This window comes from Gouania willdenowi, chromosome 16, assembly GCF_900634775.1.
Source record: "Gouania willdenowi chromosome 16, fGouWil2.1, whole genome shotgun sequence".
NCBI lineage: Eukaryota > Metazoa > Chordata > Actinopteri > Blenniiformes > Gobiesocidae > Gouania > Gouania willdenowi.
This window is the reverse complement of record NC_041059.1, coordinates 9,703,042-9,717,473: the sequence shown is the minus strand read 5'-3', so window position 1 is coordinate 9,717,473 and position 14,432 is coordinate 9,703,042. Positions and strand designations below refer to the sequence as shown.

Sequence of the window (14,432 nt, the reverse complement as noted above, 5' to 3'; positions counted from 1 at the left end):
GGAAACAAGCAGAGAAAGCCAGGTGGAGTAATACAAGCCACAAAAACAAACTAGTGTGGGAATTTAGGAACCGAAACTTGAAATCGAAATTCAAACATCGTCATAACGTTCCAGATGTTAGGAACCGGTTGCTATTTGGAATCGGTTCTCGGTGCCCAACCCTATTCCTTGTATTGTTTTAAACTCTACTTGGCAAATAAAACTGTTCTCATTCTGATTCAGTGCAAATATTGTAGACAAAGCTTGGCTGGGTAAGCCGCCCTAACTTAAGCCAGTTTTTTGAAACTCTTATTAATATCCAAGTAAAATTTGAAAGATCATTACTAATTGAAATCAAATTGTGAATAATCGATTCAAAACCTAATTAATTGAAATTGAATCAATTCAGGAAATTGGCCATAATACCAAGCTCTAATCAGAAGCCTTCAATGCGCTCCAGTAATCTTGTTTCAACAAACCCAAGTGTGTATTTGTGTACCATGGCTCTCAATCTACATAACAGGTCTAAAAATTCAAAAATGAACGCTTATTTATCCATTGTGCTGTTTTGATTCATTTATGACTTTATCAAGACAATTTTTACATTTAAGAGGTTATTTGAACTAGAGTTGTCACAAAGTATCACAGTTCCAGGTAATATCGCAATACTGAAACCTTTTTTTTATTATTATATTTATGAACTGCTGGTGCTTCTGCCATGTGTTGTCTCGTGTGTGACTGTAAGCTGTGCACGTGTCCAGGAGAGTCAGAACTTCAGCTTGCTGTTTGTTTTGAAGCAAGTTTCTGTCAAAGTGGCGCTGTCTTCATGGAGTTTGTTCTTGCCGGGAGAAACACACGAACAGCCAATCAGCTAACAGACGGGCGGACCCAGTAACAGGCAAACAGCCAATCATTCAGCAGCTGTGTAGTTCGGTTCCCATGTTGGTTTGTTTTCAAGTGAGCAGCGTGCAGTGAGCTTAGACCATGCAGTGAGAAGCCGGGAGGAAAGTAGAGGCAGCCGCTATGTAATGGAACTGGCAGCGGTAGTATCGTAATCCACGATAGTACTGTCGTGTAGAATTTCTAGTATAGTAGGAACCGTTACAATTTGGCACCGTGGGTATCGTGCAATTACAATTTGAACAGGTACACACAAACATTTGTGCATGTGCAGTGTTTTCTGAAAACATCATGCAACAATAAAATTCACAAAACAGGAAAGCTTGAACATATGATGACTCATGGACATAAAGTTTAAAATTGTAGCAGTGTGCTGTGAAGGTCAATCCACCCCACTTAAGTTTGAATAACACTGATAAATTAAAGACAAATTGTGCCAAAATTGCAAATTCTCAGGGTTAGTCTGCCAAGTTTAAAGACACCAACCTTTTTTCTTTCCAAACGTATCTGGTTCACCCTAATTTCCTCTTTGTTTACTTATTCAACTGTAAGATTTTAATCATGTCACCGAAGGCTGAATACAAGTTGATGCATTCATATTCATCCAGACGAGTCAGGACAAACTATGCTGTTAAACAAATTCCCCAATCCTGCTCCTAGGCACAAACGTGCTAAAATTCAAAGCAGCATGTGTTGGCAATAACTTCTGATCCTGAAAATAATAGAAAAATAAACATCGTTGTCAAGGTTTTTTTTTCTATTTTAAGTGTGTGAAGCAAATCAAATAGATGTAGGGAGTGACCCCGGATATATCTGGTGTGCCTTTCAAGGGAAATAACCCCTGGCACAAAGATGTATAGTCACATTTCATCCAGAAACAACAGTCATTTGTTTGGAGGTAACTGGAGAGTAACTGGGCTGGTAGCAGTAGCTGCGATAGTGGCTATGGCCTAATGGGCAAAGAAACACACAAAGAAAATTAATGTGCAAATGAATGATGGGGTGAAAATGACATTTAAGTGCTCCCCATGGTGCTTAATTGAGAGACAATATCTGGGAAATTAGGCTCATGGAATTAAAATAAGCAACAAACAGCGAAGAAGATGGAACTGGAGAAGAGTGGTGGGATGCATAAAAAATAATATACAGTAGTTAGACAAGCAGATTTGACAACCTGCTGCTGTAGAACCTTTTATACATTTTTAAACTCTCCTCTCCCCCTTCAATGAATGGTAACTGTCATCGTCAAGCTAGACTCCTCTATAGAGGCCTGAGAGTCTGATGGTTCCTAGCACTGCACCCTTCTGGACCGAGGCTTCAGATGTTGTTCCTGGAACCTGTTGAAGCCACACTCTAGTTTGGAGTCACTGTGCTTCCACTTTCACCATCCACATCTGCTGCAGTTGTTCCTTAGTTGAAACCTTGATACTTCTCTACTTTGTGTTCCATCTTCCTGATATTCAGTCAGGTGGTATTCCACGTCCCTCAACACTGCCCTGTTCTGGTGTTTGTCAGCCACCTACATTTAAGTTGTGAAGGTAGGGCCATATAAAATCTGTTTTATTTTTTTCCAAATTTCGTTTTTTCCACTTTAATTTTTTTTAGAAATATTTATAATTTTTAAAAGAAATTAGTTTTTAACCCCTGTGAGGGAACAAAATAAATACTAATCAATTAAAAAAAAAAAAACCTCATAATTAAACCAAATGTATGTCAAAAATAAAGTACATACAATTAAAAGGTAGATATAAGTTGTAGTGACATGGATTATTCTGACTGCTCCTTTTTAATTATTCATAAGTCATAAAGATGTATGAGAACAGCATTAATGCCACTCAATGGTTTACGGAATCTGATCAGGTTTACTGATTAGGTTCTGATGATCTTAGTTTAAATTAACCTAATTTAAATTACCCCATCTTCTGTGTAATTTGACATTGACCAGATGTTGCACTTTGTTACTTTTGTCCCCCGTAGTCAGGATGAAAGTACCACCATGCAATACACTGAAGGTAAAAAACAAAAGAAAACAAAACATCTTTTTTAGGAAAACAACAAAACAATGTTCTGGCTAATAAGGCATGCACTCTAAATAGAAAAAAAAAATACATATTTCATTGCTTAATTTAAAAAATATCAATTAAGTATAAACTTTGTTTTCATTAGTTCATTTTTTATTAATTCATTATTTCAACATGCATTTTACTGTAGCTCTGATGAGATGATAAAATGTAACGTTGCGCCAACAAACTTTTATTTTGTAAACCGGAAGTTCCCACTGAAACGGTTGTACTTGAGGTAGCTTTCTGACTGTGAATGTCTACCTACAAGACAGGGACAAAAGGCTGGAATAAAAAGAACTAAAGGACAACATGGACTGAGTTATCAGTTCAAACACTGAGCAGGTGAAGATGATTAAAGCTGATCACATTCTCATGGAGCACCGCTGCGCTACTTGAAATACGGGCGGAGCTTTACAGGCACAGCAAAGTTAACTGGCACTAGAGGTTCTGTAGTTAGGAGTCAGTGATGGTTTGCGTTGTTTTAGACGGTGTTTGCGGTGGTTTAAGCTGAGTTTAATGCAGCCAGGACAGGAGGAGAGAGGTTGGTGCACCTAATAAGTGGTCCCCGGAAACATTTCCCCATAAAAACCGTTCTTTGCCCTACGATAACGGCGTTTCATGCCGATTTTGTCCATTTCCGCGGTTAACCGTTTATTGGTCGATTCCGTGATTCCGTCCGCGATTCCGTTAACGTGGATTTTATAGGGCCCTATGAAGGCCCGAACATACGTGGGCAGACTGTGTGGGGAGTAGACTATGTGGCATGTCCACAGTCAATAGAGCTTCCATAATTGAGTGCATCTAATAATAAAATTAAAAGAGGATTTTTGCATACTGGCCTTGCGGACATTTGCTGCGAGTCCATGCGGACTTCTACTAAATGTTCCGTTTGGCCCATGTATGTTTGGGCCTTAAGCCAACAGCTCTTAGTCTGGCAGAAAAAAGTCTACAGAACCTTGGTTTGTCCCATAGGGATTTGGGAGCTTCCAGTTCATACTGAGCACAGTGGTTACAGTACACTATCCCAATTACTTGACTGTACATCTTCATGCTATTGAATCATACCAATATCTCCCATGCCATTATGTGCTGAAGCATCTCAGAGGCATTTTCTCACAGGCTGCACATTGGGTCTGATTTGCTGTGGTAAACCCTGGTTAGAGTTGTAATCGGGCCTCAAACATGTGGTCCAAACCCATCTGATCCAAAAAGATGAGTTTTTTAAGCCCAACTAATTATAGCCCAACACCATGCCAGTCTGTGCACGCACACAACTCAAGAACGAGTTGTTGCCTGAGGCCAGCATTCGAATCACCTCCTCAACATCACCTAACCGTTAATTTAAAATTTGTGCAGCGAAAGGGGATGTTGGGTTTCTGTTGCCTACTAATGAGTACTAAGCTTTTTAGATTAACTGTATTTTCATGCAAATGTGAGGAAAGTGCAATTTTGAAGATTATTGTGCTCAGCCATCAGCTAATAAACCTTGAAACCCTGTACGGTATTTTACTGTTCCCTTAACAGAAAAATATTATTTCAATTTCTAGTGCTAGATAAGAACATCCAGTAGTAGAAAAAAACCTGGTCACAAGGGAGATACTGTCAGTGCTAATTTGCTCCCCTCAGACTCTTGTAGTGATGTCACACCACTGAATTTGCGCTGCCAGTGGCTCTGCCGTTGGGTACTTCTCTGCCGGATTTTCCTCCTCTAAGTCCCTTCAATGTCCTCAGACTCCTCCCTAGTAAGTTCACTCGCTCTCTTATTTACTTCAGTCACATATCAACTGCCAGCTGTGGCCGCTCTGATGCGCAACAAGAGCTCACAATAAACTCCAGCTGGAAAGTAGCTTCAACACAAATTCTTGCATTGTTGTAGCAACAAATAAAATTATATTGAAGAAAATTGAGAAAAGCATTGCAGAAACATTAACAAAAAGTAAATTTTACTTTTAATGTGAAAAAAAAATAAAAAAAAATAAAAATCGAGGCAAAAAGTACTCAATGTGTTTTTTTAAATGAATTTGCACATATTTTGTTAATCGATGATAAACACATTTTGTGTAATAAACATGACTAGTTTAGGTCCTCTTTAAAGATTATGTTCTGTGCATGCTGCTTTTAGGCTGCCCTGTGGGTAGCACACAAATCTCCCTTGTTACGCAAATCAGTGGGTGTGATTGGCCTAGTTTACATGGGAGTTTCATTTCCTCTTAAATTCAGAATAAAAGTTAATTCCTCTTTAAACTGACCTTGTAAACACTAAATTCCTGATGCAAATTGAATTCCAAATTAAATAAATCCTCTTGTAAACACTTCATTCTGCTTTAAGTTAATTCCGGTTGTCTGTGCAAGCGTGACTAGCCGCGATGACGCGCTCGTGATGACATAGTCCAGGATGGCCGCCCGGACTATTTATTTAATAAGCATGGATCATTATAAAGTTCATTTTATAATGGAGGTAGAATAGCTGTTTCATTAACCGCTGGCTTTTTGAGTGACCAAAGTACGGACTTCTTGCTTGGATGAAAGCAAAACTGTGTTATTGTCAAGCTGCTGCTTCAAAACTACAATCAAACTAAAAGTGAAAACCATTATCATGCGGTCTTTCATGTTGAAGCCAAAAATAGTCTATCCCGATAGACGTGATATGTCATGTTCATCCCCTGTCCAATCAGAACCCTTCCCAGCCCACAAAACCTAAAGCGGAATTGACTAAAGTCAAATAAACTGGTTTTACTATAATAAACACTTTAATTCTGAATAATTTAATTCAAATAAAAAAAAAAAAACATCATGTAACTGTGGCCACTGAGGAAAGCACTCTGTCCTTCATTTAAAGGGCAAACGGTAAATGAGCATGGGAGACAAAAACAAGCTTCAGTATTACCGACTTAAGACATAAAATTAGAAAAACTTAAATTTGAATGAATTACTTTTCTTCAAAATTAGAAAAGGAAATTAGATTAGAAAGTACACTAGAGCTCGAGGTTTAATCATAGACCAAGGGCTCTTTCGTGGAATGCAAGTCAAACTCTAGTGTAAAGTTATTAATCTGGGGCCATTTGCTGACATAGCCCCACAGTTCATCCTTACCCGTTGCTGGAGTCACTCCACTGCACTTTATGAAGGGTAACCAGAGAGCTATCCAGCAATGCTACAATGCTGCTAGTGGCTGATGTGGGTTTTCAAGCAGAGCCCAAGTTCATATTGGCGGTGGTTCATGTTTCCATGTAGCAGCTCAAAAAACAAGTTTGGATGAACTATGGCCGCCCCCGCGAAACGTCTCCACGCACGTACCACGTTCCCGAGAATTCAGTCAAATGACTCAGTTCCACAGAGCAAAAAAAATGGGGCCCCCTGGCATATACGGAGTAACGGGCCCCATTCATATATTGGTATGTCGCAATATTTGACTCACAAATAAAAGACAAATCAACTTTAATAAAAATAACAGAAAAAAAACAGGGATGGTCCCTGGGCCCCTAATCGAATTGTGTGAGGCATAATAGTAATCTATGTTGAATTTCCTTTGAAATGATATATCACAACTGTTCCCATAAATTTAGAAATTACCGGAGCCCCATTTCAAAAAAGGGCTCCGAGTGTCTCATCATATTCAGAGTATTCATACCAAACTGCATTCCGATCTAACAAGAACGGAAGAGTAGTCATTTGAAAAATGTGGCCCCCTGGCACCCCCGTGACATGTACAAGGCCTCGACCAATAACAGATTTTGTTTGACAATATATCGTCCGACAATGTATTGCCAATAATTAATCACATCATAAAAATGCAATCAACTTGTATTTCTCATTAGTATTTTTTACCACTGTAATTAGAATGTCAAGAACTTTTAAATATTTTAAACGAATAAAACACTCAAAGTAAAATAAACTCTCAGTCTCTGTTAGCAAAAAAATGCACTTGAATAAATATACAAACAAGCAATAAAATAGACAGTGTCTGTTTTATAGTAAAAAAAAAAAAAAAAAAACTCCTCAAATGCAAAACCACACACAACCAAAGCAATAAATAAAATGGTTTATCAAGTCTCTCTCAAAAACCAAAATTGCACTTGCAATAAATATGAAACATTGAGGCACAGAGGCATATAGTCTTACATTCCTTAACAGGAAACACTTTCAATCCAGTTAGAACTTTTGTAAACAAAAATGATAGCGGCCCCACCGCCCCGTTTCATTCAGTCTTAAACCATACAGAATAAACCAAATAGTTTCTAGTTTACTCTGTTCATTCCGCTATGGAACAAACAACAATGCTCAGGCGCTGAGGGTGAACCCTCTTGTCATCCAGCCAGTTTGGAGGCGAAACACGAGGAAAAAAATACTTAAACTTAGCTTGGTTGCTAGCCTTGCTCAGCCTCCCCGTTTCTGCTTCTGATCACACCGCATCTCTTCCGCTGGCAGACACCGCGGGTAAGAGGCTTTGCTGTCTCACAGGCCGCTGGATGCAGCCGGCGTAGCAATCCGAAGCTACGTAGTAGGTCCAGAGTTGCAGCATCTACTACTACATCTGAGTAATTACGATGCAAATTCACTGAGAAATTATTAGAACTGACTGAGTCATCTGCTGTTTAATATCTGTTGCTAACACTAGCCTCTTCCACCGACGGGCGCGTCGGCAAATTTATGCGTGAATATGGCAATATACCGGCGCCAGCAATCTTATTGAGTTCATTTTATTTACCATCCCATTAATTTATTTATCAATTATTGGCCCAGGCCTAGTAATGGGTCCCATTTATATATTATTATGTGCCAATAATTCGGTACCACCAACTGTCGTAATGTTTGACTCACAAATAACTTAAAAAAAAAAAAAAAAAATCAACTTTTGATTTTTTTTTTTTTTTTTTTTTTTTTTTAAACTTTTGGGGGCCCTGGGCCTCAAATCAAAAATCAGGCTCCAAGCGTTGATGCATACACATCCATAGATTATACCTACCAAATGTCAGCCGGATCCGTTCACGAATAACAGAGGAGTAACGATTTTAACTAGTGTACACAACAAGAACAAAGTGAGTGGCTTTTTAGGTCGGTAGTCCAGCCTAACAAAAAAATAAAAAATAAATAAAAAAAAAAAAAAACAGCCATGTGCACTCTGGACAGAAGGACCAAGGCATGTCAACCACTTTTTTTGTCTTCCACTCCTTTTTTCACTACTTCTGGCCTCTCAATGAACTTTAAAGCCACCTCTGAAAATATCCACACTCACCAGTTACAGATTTGAGATCTGCCCTAACCGCACAAGGAAAAGAGTATGTATGAAACTGCAAGTCTGTTTCCAAAAAAAAAAGAATGGAAAAAATAGTCAAACTGCCTAAGACAAATATAGAATGTAAAAGTTTTAAATAACTTGTCAAGGGTTCAGAGAGAAAAAGAAAACATTTATATTTTCACCTTTTTTCAGTGGAATGCAGTAATTAAACAATATAGGCAAAGACCAACAAATTAGTATTGTAAAAGGACCTCAGATTTTCCATTTCAAATTCCACTCAGTACCATTTAGGCTTTACATGATCAGGATTTTTGGGCTGATCACAGAGCAGTGCGTTTAAAAGAACCGATCATCGATTCGTTCATATGAAATCAGGTCATTTTTTAGGTAACGACCAAATTCCTTTGGTATTATCTGATACAGATTTACGGAAAATCAAATGTTACCATGTTTCGGGACCTCAATGCATTCTTGTGATTGTGAGGGAGTGAAAGAGTTTGCCATTTCCATGCAAGAAATGAACATAACATTCCACTCACAAGAACGTTACATCTCCGCCACGCCAGTGAAGTTAATAGGTTTCACTTTAGTCTACAGGTATGTGTTAATTTCCACCGGGTCCGGTGCGCTGCATATCTGCTCCTTCTCAGCTCCAACAGTCTGAAGCCCTCAGGTAGAGATACGCAGGACTTCTAATTCTGGCGGATGCCGGAGCACGACGCATCAACTTAGCACAGTGTAAATGTAGCAAAACAGGAAGTTAAGCACATACTTATAACATTCGGTTAATTTTCAAAATAAAACACTTCAGATCATATTTCAAGTAACTACATCACCAAATCGTCATAATGCGGGGTCTACAGGTATGAGGTTTTCAGAGGTCATTCACGACACCATGGACCTGTTTATCCGTTTGTTGTTGCCTTTATAACATGCGCCTTTAACCTTTCTTGCGCGATCATATAAATATCGAGAGTAATCCTCGGTCCCGGGACGTCAGTCACCCAACCAGACTGCGCCGTGGCACACTCAAAACGCAACCGTGGGGATTGCCGGACGGCGGAGCAAAACTGTGGGGAGATACAGTACATCTGTCACAAGTGAGTGTGCCTTTCCAAACGCAGTAGACAGTTCAATGGCCAAAGCTCTCAGAGCTAGAAAATGTAGACATGCCAATATTGTTGAAAAATAATGCCCTCGTCTTAAATATTGGCTGTGTAGACTATTCTATTAAATTTAAAAACACTTGCAAAGTGCATGCACAGAGTTGCATATTTTACTGAAGAATGTCATGATGACATGATTTGGTTTAAACAGGAACATTTATAATCATTGAGCACAGTATGGTATTAATATAATTATAATTTTCTAAAGATAATAAATAAGCAATATTTAGGAAAAACATGAACTTATTTATTCTGTTAATCATCTTTGGTAACAAACCTCTTAAGGGGCCTTAACAGAGGGTATATTTCATACCATATAGCAATTTCTATTTCAGGAAGTGAAATCCATACCCTTCCGTCCCTTTTCCGCAATCGTAGAAAATCTGAAGTCCTACCGTAGTTACGACAAAGAAGCCGTTTCATAAGATGAGATTCATCAGAGGGCTTGATGCAAGAAAATAAGACATTACTTAAAACCCAATTGTAGAAATGCTTTTTCCCATTTTTAATATGAAACTTCACATCACAGATGCACATTTGTAATCTCATTCCATCAAGCTGTTGCCAAAATGAGCCATAACCCACAGTAGGGACTTGGTTGTCCAGTCAGGTGGACTTGACCAGGCCTTTGAAGGTTTAACCTTGGATTATGGAAGACATGGAGTCTTTTTAGATGAGTAAAGAGTCTCTTTCTAGGGGTCTGAGGTTCTTTGCTTAGCTAACTAAACCTCCCATGAAGGAGTAAGACTAAAAGAGGGAGAAGGGAACAGAGCCATGGAGCAAATATTCTCAAGTCAACTCTTTTCCCCATGCCCTTCAAAAAGCAAAGTTCCTATTGGCTACACAGTTGCCATGGGTTACCAGCCATTACAGGAATGAAATATGAGGTGCCACACACCAGAGCCTCTCTCAGGTGTGGGGTCAAACAATGTTACATATGATGGAGATGAAAAACAGAGATTAACTGTTGCTTCCCTAAACCTTTATGCATAGGTGAACGTAAGCCTGAGGTTTAGACAATTCACTGCTGTTGAAGTGCAACAAAATGGCTCTAAACTATATCATCCATTGCTCTCAAGTTGGCCATAAATGACACGGATACAAGCCTGAATGCAGTATTTTAGCAAAGCCAATTTTAGGAATCTAGGAAGTGTCAAGATCTGTTTGAAAACATTGTCTCCTATTCCAATAATTCAAAACTAGCAACTGTGTATGAACAACTACATATATGTATCTAGGAGCACTTTGCTCTTATGATGAAAATGGAAATAAGCTTGTCGTAATGTCCCTAAAGGGCCACAGTCTAGAGGCCTTGGTTATGAGACTATTTCAACCATCATTACCCTGAGGACCATTAAGGAAGATGACATCTAGAGACACCAGGTTCCTCCTGGTGTCTAACTAAAAGGAGCCTTCAAAATGGAAATCAGAAATAAAAATCACACTCTGGGCCTAAAGCATCATTAACCATGCCACCCAAGTGACAAAAACACCAGAGTCTGAAAGAGGACTGAACCGAGAGCAAGCATCTTCAGCTGTGATGAAAAAAAAAAAAAATGCATTGCCAAGTGTAAAGTCAGTGTACTATATATATATATATATATATATATATATATATATATTTTTTTTTTTTTTTTTACCATCAACATCTTACCATAAGATGATTTTGGGTCAAAGTCATTGGTGTGAAATGCCATACAATCACTCTTAACAACCTGCAGCATCAACATGTGACGAAACTTCTTTAGTTACGCGTCACCACCTTAGTATTTATCTCATGAGGGACAGTGAGTGAGTTATGTAGCCTGGTTTGTTCAGTTTAACACTTATATTGTTAAAGATGGAATAAGGAAAGTTGTGACTGTTAAAAATGTATTTATGTGAAAGCTTGTTTTGTGAAAAACTATAAATAATATTCTTGTTCATCTGTATCTCGTAAAGTTTGATTGTAATATGAATATCTCATACAACTCTTCACTTAAAAGGGCTAATGTTACGCTAAATCAACTTTTCTGCACTTTAAACATCAGAAAAGTGCTTTTTGGGCTTCATACACATGCCTTTCCACTTTTTTTCTTTTCTATGTTTTAATGTCTTCATTCAAAACATTTCTGGGGCATCTGTTTAAAATTAAAAAAAGCAATTTCCCCCCAGGATCAATAAAGTATTTCTGATTCTGTATTGATATATTGATAAAAAAAAAAAAAAAAAGAATTACAAAGCTTCAAAAATCTTTTAATTTTTCAGAAATTTTAAGCGACCCCACATTGGGTCGCACCCCAAGGTTGAAAAACACTGATTTAGTGGCACCCGAATAGATTTCTACAGTTTTTATCCTTTCCAGTCATCTTATGCCAGGTGTGGGACCAAGGCTGACATTTTATTTTTTAATTTCCGACTAGTGCCATCACGTACCCCTAGGGGTACGTATACCCCATTTGTGAAACAATGGTTTAGAAAAACAGTTTGAATAACCTTGAAACAAAATCACATTATTTGATATAACGCCAAATCACAGCACATGAGAATCTCACTGGATGCCGGACGGAAACAGCAGCACTATGTCAACAAACTAGGTACAAGTCAAATCAGATCCCCTAAAACCACATTCTAATGTCCTTGGAGCAACAAAGAGTGCCGAGTCACTCTGAAACCGCAGATCATTAGTGGCCCCTCTTTGTCGTACCATGCTCCTGCAGTAGCCAGGATGAGCACGGACCGAAAGGGCACAACAACAGGAATCACAGGACCACTACAACATGTGACTGTTTCTCTGACTACCTAGCTGCGTTGTTCAAACAAGCCAAATCCTTCAAACTGTGGTTGCATTTTTAAAAACATTGGTAAATCTTGGTAAAGATGAGGAGCGTGTATAGCAAAATGACAGGAGCAGGCATCCTTCAAATCAGACCAGAGGGCACAAACATCGCTTTTTGCAGCAGAGCCAACTCTACTGAGAATAAGTGTTCTAATCTCTCTCTGTTTGGGTAATGGAAGATGTATTTGCCTTTGTGTTTTCACCCCCTCAAACTGGAGACCTACTGGATGAGAGGATTAATCTAAAACAAGCTGAGACAAAGTCAGGTCCTCCCTTTTCTATAAAGAAAAGAAAAAAGTGCTCCTAATCAAATATTTGAACATTGATAAACACCACTGGAAAGTAAAAACATGTTTTTTTTTTCATTTCTCTTTAATTTGGAACTGCGTGCTAGAGCAGAAACCTGTTAGAACAATGAGCTCATCGTTTCACCTCCTAGTTTGGCATCCCCACACAACTGCAGATGGAGTAATCAAGATTGAAGATGCATGCATAGGGAGACATTACTGGAGGTGTTTCTGCTCCTTTAACAGAAACCATGTAGTAAACATGATTTAGAAAGAAGAAGAAGAAAAAAAAAAACAGGGATTAGTTTATGTGTTGACAGTGTGTTTTATAGAAGCATAAACTGAGCAGGATTTAAATGGATGCCAAAATTCGTTAAATCTGGCTATTAAAATGTGCTAAAAGAACCCGCTTTGCATGAGGAGTATCATTCAGGGCAGTTACTGCATGCAAAGAGGAGAAAAATAGGTTATAGCCTACTGTATTGTTCGGAACAACAATACAGTAGGCATGTGTGCAGAGACATAGTGTTGTTATTTGACAAAAATCAATCTGTTTTGCATTGAAAGGAATAAGCATTATTTATAATTTAAAAGAAAAAAAAATAAATAATAATGTCTTACAAAGCAATCCCCTTTGCAAACAAAAGAGATCCATAATCCCTTTTTAGCAATCTTTGTGATGTCTTTGAAATGGCTGGGAAACAGAACACAAAATGAGACACTAAAGTAAGATGAAATCAAAAGGAAAAATGAAATATAAACATTTTATGGCACAAACTTGGACAGGACTCCTGCAACAACAGAGGAGATGCGATCGGACTCAACTCAAAGCAATGTGTGTGTCCACATATTGTAGGTTATTCAAAGCGGAAAAGACACAAAAACGTGAAAAAGCCGTGCAGCCGAGATAAAAACGCAATTCCCCCTTTCCAAGCCTGCAAGAAATGACCAAAAACAACGCTGAAAAACACAAAATACAGTGACTTTATCGAATGACAAAAAGAAATGCGCCAAATAAACAAATTTGGCCAATCCGACCACCCAGAAATGTCACCTATAAGGTCTATTATCCTGTACACGCACAGAAAACCACTCCGGTGTAACCAACTTAATCAACAAAGTAGGCACAGCTGCTTCAGCATCGCCACAGACTCCGAGCAGCCACTTCTCTTTCTCTTACCCTTCTTTGGCAGCCTCCTACATCTCCACTGTGTGAATAAAAGTCTTTGCAGTCTTCAATAGAGATTAGTGTTGAAGGTAAATAGCGAAAACAACGCCGGAAAAAAGAAGAAATTACGAGTTAATAATCCCAGAGCGCCAGCGAGACAAAACGCGCCCCCTCACTGCGGTGAGTGTGACAGGACTGGAGCCGCTCTCACTGAAATCACAACAGCTTCATAACCACGCCCACAATCACAAGAATGACAGGAATCTCAGCCAATCACAAAGAGAGCTCTGCACTAATGTCGCAGCCCATTGGATGGGGTTTCCAGTCTTTGTGATAAACACCATTCTCCTTTTTCCAGATGTTGATATTCCATAAACTGGCCAATCAGAGTTCCAATAGAGGGATTTAAACATATTGAGTTGGACTTTAGGACAGAGGTGTTAAACTCATTTTAGTTCAGGGGCCGAATACGGTACAGCTTGATCTCAAGTGTGCCACAGATTTTATGTGGGAAAATTAGTAATTTCAACATTATTGTGCCCGAGTTTAGACTTCTACATATATAGATAAAATACTAAATATACAAGAAACCGACACTGTACATGCAATAAGTGACAGATATCAGTCCCAATAGGATCTTCATTTTAAATTTCCCAGATTTGGTAAAATATCATGTAAGAATTTTAGGAAAATTTAAGGATTTAGTAAGAATTTTTAGTTAAAAAAAAAAAAAGTTTCACGTTAAAAATGAATGCAATCATGTGATATAAGCACAGGGAAAACTATAAGGCCCCTGCAAATATTATGAGTTT

At 38.4% G+C, this 14,432-nt stretch overlaps 1 protein-coding gene across 4 annotated transcripts in view; it reads right to left on the bottom strand.

Moving 5' to 3' along the window:
• The window catches only part of sema6cb (semaphorin 6Cb), a 177,159-nt gene extending 163,358 nt beyond the window's left edge, over positions 1 to 13,801 (bottom strand). For all 4 annotated transcript variants that reach the window (XM_028469966.1, XM_028469970.1, XM_028469967.1 and 1 more), the window contains exon 1: positions 13,633 to 13,801. The gene's annotated coding sequence lies outside the window, so the exon portion shown is untranslated. The remainder of the gene's footprint in view (positions 1 to 13,632) is intronic.
• Positions 13,802 to 14,432: the final 631 nt, after the last annotated feature.